Genomic DNA, 7661 nt, shown 5'->3' with positions numbered 1-7661 from the left:
TGATCTCAGGTGAAATTGAGCTCGTCTAAGATGAAATTGAGCTGATCTAAGGTGAAATTGAGCTGATCTAAGGTGTAATTGAGCTGATCTCAGGTGAAATTGAGCTGATCTAAGGTGAAATTGAGCTGATCTAAGGTGAAATTGAGCTGCGCTAATGTGAAATTGAGCTGATCTAAGGTGAAATTTATCAGATCTCAACACTACAGTATAGCCTAATTTCTGCAATATTTAACAAATTTAATATTTTTCTATCACACATTATATAAATAGTTATGCCAAATGTGTTGGTATATAACATAGTTTTAAAAAACCAAAAGATACGCATTTCAGGTAAGGTGGTCAAGGTTAATCACTAAAGCATAATTGTATAGTTTATAACGTTTGATTTTGTCAATTAATTCTACTTTCTACGATTTCATGAATAATTCATACATCATTTCTACAGATGACGGTTTTTTTAAATAAATAAATAATAAATAAAATAAAAATGCCTTTATTTTCAAGCGATTTTTCTGTATAAACAGCTTTTCAAAATAACTTTCGTCAAAACAAACAATACAATAAAAATACAAATTCGGTCTTAACCTAAATACTTATTTAATTAGAGTACATTTAATTTTTTTCTCTAAAACTTGCAAGACAAAGGTCTTTGAGGCTCGCCGGGAGTCCATTGTACAATGCCGGACCGAAATAGGCAAAACCCCTCCTGCCAACCTCACGACTTATCCTCAGGAAATGGAGGAGCCCGTCCTGCCGGATGCCTCGCAAAGCGACATCACGCCGAAGGGAGACTTTCTCACAGAGGTCCTGAGGCTCTCCAACAATGAGAGCTTTATGGACCAAACGGCATGTCAGCACTCTGCATATGACATCCATGGGGGGGGTATGTGCAGGGCCTCCCTGAAAGGCGACACTCGGTCACGACGGCTGAGGCAGAACACAAACCTGATGGCGCTGTTCTTAGGAGACGGATGTAATTGTATCTCTACTAATTCGCTATCATACAAGTGTATTTAAATTCATTTCTGCTCCTACTATTCAGCTTGATAATATATTATTTAAAAATACCAAGGATACAATAATTTATAATGTATTGTAAAGTGTGTTCTAACCTTTCAACCCAATGTGTATTCAAAAGGTAAATGAATACAATAACTCATTTGTCACCACCTAATGTATTAACGGTGGCTAAGTGACACCGTCACGACTTTAGCTGTAACTGTCACAGTGACAATTGCGTAACTGTTACATTTGTCACCGTCTTGTCAACAAAATTTTAATTCAAACTTATCTTACCTCGTTTGTTCTACTTGAATGAGGATTTCTCCTTAAAATCCTCATGTGGGAGTTAAAACCGCCCGTTTTAATGCAGTATTTGTAAATTTAAAAAACCTCATTAAGTCTGATGTTCTATATTTAAATAATTCTTTAGTTATATTATCTATTAGACACAACGTAGATACTAACAATGAATGAATTGTCTATAATTCATTGAAATGTGTGAACAACTCACTGATAAGGATCGCATGAACATGAAAAATGAAAAAAGTTACTGTGATGGAATAAAAAGTTGAATGTATATAACTTTTTTCATGAGATATGATCATAGCACATATGTATACAACACCGTAAGTGCAAAGGTAACAGAATTTCTATCAATATTTTTCATCGTAACGTGAAACAGTACATCTCTACGTTTCGATATCTACAATCTTGTCTCTTTATCAGGTATCCAACTGTACCCACACACATAACCTAACTTAAAACTACGAACTAGATTGAAGTGAACAAAACATACCAAAATTTAAAGGCAGACAGAAGTCAGATATCATAAAATGAGTGTTTGAATCAACATGATACTGCTGTAAGTGCTTTGTAAGAAATAATGTCTAAATTAGTTCATCACCGAGCGCCTACCCCGTCTATACTCAATCAATGCATTCTTTAAAGTTGCAAGTTCTAGTTAAAACGTTAAGAGGATTTCCCTTTTACTTTTTCAGTTATAGCAATTTTCCCGAACCTCTGTGATTCTCTCTAATACAACGCCGTTTTCTTCAAATCTTGTTATTGTGTTATCGGGCGGTCTCCAAAGGTTAAATTTTCGATTATGTTATAACCGTTTTGTAGAGCATTAAATAAGAATAATAATAATAATGCTCTCAGATGGCTGTCGAGCTTACAATTTTTAATATTATTAGCATTTAACATACGTATACCAAGCCCGCATAGAGCCGTAATATTGGCTCTTATTGATTTATCTGAACATGGGCTCTTTTGGCGGTTTTTCAGCATTGCCTCTTATGGAAGAGATACATTTAAATACTTTCTAACCACAGACTTCCTTCGCTCCGGTGACGACTTATCTCAACCAGACTTCTTGTATGTCCACACACTCGTTTGTGTATGACATACAAGAAGTCTGGTTGTCACACTTGTGTATGTGACAAACACTCATCTCAATACTGAAATTCTGTTCTGCTTAACCACCCGTCCACGGTCAGGTACATGCCGACGCCTACATTTATGAGTACTCAGGCGTCTTAACGCCTTCACCCGCTCATATGCTGCCTCATACCAGAGACTGTCATTTTTATACTGCTTCCCTAACATAAGGCACTTAGCCGAGCGTATCGCTCATACCCGGATTTGACTGCCTTACCAGCCTCTACCAGCCATAAGTCGCGCATAGTTCTTCCGCTACCCTCCTTTTCTAGTACAGAAGCGCTTGAATCCCACACCCGTATTAATGGCCCTTGCCAGGACCCCACACATTCTTATTGTGTCCCGTACATCGCGCTGTTAACCAAACGTATTAACCACACTATAATTTCTACCACCCCGCTCCAGTACCTTGCTCTTCTCAACCATACGTGAAGTTTGACCGACCATTCCTTAAATAACGGTACAATGTATCATGGAGCACAAATTATTTAAAATGCGAGGACCCACAAGGACGCCCAAAGAGTCGCATGACCCTTTTGGTTTCAGGAAACAATAATTAATGCAATAACATTTAGAACAAATTAATTCCTCACAAATCATATTTTTAACATTACATTCTAAATCCTGAGTCGTACAGAGAAAATAAATTAAACTGTAACCTGCCACATCCGATAGTTGTGACCGGTCGCTTGCAATGCTTTCTTCAGAAGTGTACTGTTATTGCAAATATTATAAGATCTATCTCCGATTAAATTTTGACCAATATTTAGTTATACAATAGTGCGACGATACATTAGTATTGTTGTCGATACCTCAATGATTATATCTCAGTTATCATGTATCACGGAATAAAGCAAAAACGTAATTTTTAATTCTTGGATAATTTAAAATAACGACTGTGAATTTTTATATTTCGAGGTTTACGTAATAGCAACCGTATAATATTTTTAGGAACATACAATGACAATGTGGAAATAATATTAAACATTATAATTGCAGTGATTTATACTAAACTTAGTACTAAGACAATGTATATATTATAACTTCAATAAGTTCGTTAGCTAATCTGGAAATTTTAATATAGGGTTCGAGATGATGGGTGCTAAACTATTACCTTGAATATTGTGGAACATTCATCAAAATTGACTTTTGCAACATTTATTCTTACACACAGTTCGATATTTCTTAAAGTTTTTAGATAGCGGCTGTTTAAAAGTTTGCAATAAACTCATATTAAATGAATTAGTGTACAAACATAATTTCGTTTTGATTAAGTCCACATATTTACAACCAATTATATGCTTATAACGGTATTTGTATTGTAAGGTTTCAAGACTATGCAATTTATAATTATTTCCGGGTTACAAGTAAATTAACATGCCATCGTTTAGAGTGATCGTGCCGCCAGGGTTGTGCAAATTAGATGAATCAACTAATAACATATTTTTAAGATGACACTCTCTTGTGAAATCTTTGTTCCGACCCAGCAGGAATGGAAATTAATAATACAATAAATTTGGAAATGTAGAATACATACATGTTCGAACAGATAAAAATAGTTGTAAAATGCCCATTTACACGGTATACATATTTTTCAATTTAAATACTGATTCGTGAGCACTCAATTATTTATTTACTATAAATTCATTTTAAGATAATGCAATTTTTATACATGTTAGTTACTAGAAATAGGTTCAGTCATGAAGCTCTTTTCTTCCACTAAATTAACTACAAATTATCATTAATTAAGCAATTGTCTTGTAACAAATTTAAGCAAATTGTAAAATTAGCTCTAGACTTTGGTCCCAGCTAATGATTCGATGTCCTATTTGATCAAATCTAATTATCCATTTAATCATGTTATGGCTGATAATTTCCTAATCCAACCAATAATCAAATTTAAAGAACGACTATAAGATATAGTTAAAAACTATTACTGTGCAAAATTAATTTTGCGTAGTTTGTAACTAATACAGTGCTTAGTTACGCATGCTTAGTTATGAATTTTTTTGACTTGGAACCTCTTACATGCATCATTACACTTAATTTACTTTGTAATTTCACCAAAAAAGTTTGTAACACTGATGACCAGCCACCCGGTATATTATTCAAACAACGTCGAAAATACTCTATAATGCACCCATGATACGTGATATGTGCCATGACAAAATTAAGAACCTTTTCTATAACAGAGTATATGTGTATTACATTTTGGTTTCTAGATTTAATAATGGAATCAATACAGTCTCTGTACTTACCAAGTGCGGATATGGTTGTGGCAGCGGCTAGAGAGTACAGGAAGTAGAGGATCGCCGCCAGAGTCAAGACCTGATGATGATGCATGGTAGGAGAGTAGTGGAAGAGCAATATTGCTTTGATCACATTTATAAGACGACAGGATAGCCAACACTGGCATACAAGAATAAAATTACTCTGCTTCTGACCGTTCTGGGGGTTTTCTGTCACATTAGATTTATTTTAATAAACTGTTTTGTAATTATTACTAGTGTTGTTATTTATAGTTTAATTGCTACTTGGAAAATATTTATTATGTGTTATAAAGAAATTATTGTTGCTATTGGGGTTTAAAGAAATGTTATTATTGTTACCGTATGTATTGTTATTTATAGTTTATACTAGCAGTTACCCGTGGCTTCGAACGAAATTTCGTAGGTTTTGCACGTGTATGAGTACTTCTGGTTCGAGTGAATTATATTTCTGACGTCAATATTGAGTTTGCCTTCTAGCTCCGATCAAGAAAATGTGTTCAAAAGTATACATTTATGGCAATTGTCATTTACTCCGGTCATAGTATTTTTTGATCCATAGTTGATTTTAGCTTTTCTCCGGCCAAGACCATATATACACAGCTCTGATAAGCCTATTTCTGTCAAAAGACAACTAAGATGACGTGTATCACGTGTATGACCACTTCTGGTTCGAGTGAGTTATATTTCCGACGTCAATGTTGAGTTTTCATTGAGAAGGAAACAGGACTTTTCTGGATATTTGCCGTCGTTCAGTGAAACAAAAAATCAGTAACACTGAGTTTCGAGATCTTCGACCTGATCTCTTCTTCAGGTAAATAACTAATCTAACACATAATCACAAAATCCTGTTTCCTTCACTTCCATCGTCAAAAATAAACTTCAAACAAAGAGTTTTCCTTGTTGCGTCAAAAGTGTATATTTATGACCAATGTAATTTACTTAGTTCTTAGTATTTTTTGTTCCAGTTGATTTTTAACTTTTCCCGAACCAGAAAATATACACACGTACATCGATCAAAGTAGCCTACTGCTGTCAAAAGTCATCCAAGGTTGGTTTTATAGAAGTCTACATTTATAAAGAAGTAAAAGTTAGATAGTAACTTTGTACTTCATAACTAATACTTAATATGTGCTAAAAAAGTACAGTTAAAATACGTTAACAATGACACTATGTACGTACTTTTTTCTTTATAAATTGAAAAATATGTTTAATATTTTAGAACATTTAGACCTAGAATTAGTAAGTTACTTCAAACGCACAGACCAGCGAACTTTCATCTGGCAAACTTTTTGCCGGCTGCTTCAAAGGGAGTCTTTGGATTCAAATTATGATTATCTTATGTTTCAGGACATTTTCTAAGGTAGAATGAACTTATCGCTTGGATCTAAAAACGGCGTGAATATTAATGGTTACTCCTTAGATAACTTACACACTATACACACAGTATACTGAAAATAATGGTTAAATTAATTAAATATCTGGTTTGTGTTGTCATAAAACAATGTTTATACAGAACATTTGATTACTCTAATAAGCTCTTTCAATTAATATTTCACAACTTTAAAGACCAAGATGGATGGGGTTTTCACTTCTTTAGTGCCCCTTGGAACGTAGCCCCTTAAGGATTGTTGAAATAAGAGTAGGTCTATATTCATCCCAGCGACCCTAAGAATGTCAATGTAAAATTTCAGTACAATCGGTTGATTAGTTTAGGCTACGCATGAAAAAAACAAACACACTTTCGCATTTATGATATTATTATAATATTTTAACAAGTAAGCTAATACAATTCATATTATCCGTTAACTAGAATAAATAGATAAATATACAAATTTATAAATGTATTTCCTAAGTGTATGAATATACTAATTTAATATTGGCGTCATATTTGCATTGAATGTTATGGCCCATACTTTAGAGGCCATTGCAATCATATATGTGAAAAAAGCTCAACAGATCGATCAGCTTCTTATAGGAGAATGAGCATATCTTTGATGTCATTACTATTTTATTTACTATCCAATACTGAAACCGCACATCCCCGTTCGGACATTTTCAACTCAATATGTATTCAAAAGGTAAATAAATACAATAGCTCATTGGTCTAACTAATGTATTAACGGTGGCTTAGTGACAATGTCACGACTTTAGCTGTAACTGTCATAGTGACAAATGCATAACTGTTACATTTGTCACTGTCTTGTTAGCAAAATTTACATTCAAACTCATCTTATCTCGTTTGTTCTACCTGGATGAGGATTTCTCCTTGGAGTTCTCATGTCGGCGTTTTAATGCAGTATTTTAAATTAGAGAACCAACCTATTATATCTGTTGGTCTAATTTGAAATCAAACATAGTTATGACATAATTCTCATTTGACACCACCTAATTATTGACAATAATTAAAATGTGTATATAATTAACAGAAATGGGTCAACAAATACTCGTTGAAGTAAATATTTCATAGATAATAACAAAATCATATGGGAACAAAGTTAAATACGCATGAATATAAAAACACAAAAACATAACAAGGTGGTCTAAAAAGTGAAGTAAATATAATTTTCCCAGATATGCATAGATGTATACAGCAATACAACATCGTAAAAGCAAGGAAACAGGATTTATACCCACACGTTCTACTGTAATGTACCTGTACATTTCGATATCTGCAATCTGATCTTTTTCTCAGGTATCTTACTCTACCCACACCCAACTCAAAACTACGAACTAAGTTGAAGTGAACAAAATACACAAATTGTAAGGCAGCTAGAATTAAGATATAAAAAAAAAACAAATATCCATTAAACTCGTACTACGTTTGCCACCCTCATATCGCCAGAAACAACTGTTTTTAATCTTGAAAACTATGTGTTATAAAAAGTTAAATTTAATAGATAAGTGTAAGTCCATATACATCCTACAGGCGAGAGGATCCCCTTGATTTAG

The sequence above is a fragment of the Homalodisca vitripennis genome, chromosome 5 (assembly GCF_021130785.1).
Source record: "Homalodisca vitripennis isolate AUS2020 chromosome 5, UT_GWSS_2.1, whole genome shotgun sequence".
Taxonomy (NCBI): Eukaryota; Metazoa; Arthropoda; class Insecta; order Hemiptera; family Cicadellidae; genus Homalodisca; species Homalodisca vitripennis.
The sequence above is the reverse complement of the archived record's forward strand: the minus strand, read 5'-3'. Positions refer to the sequence as shown.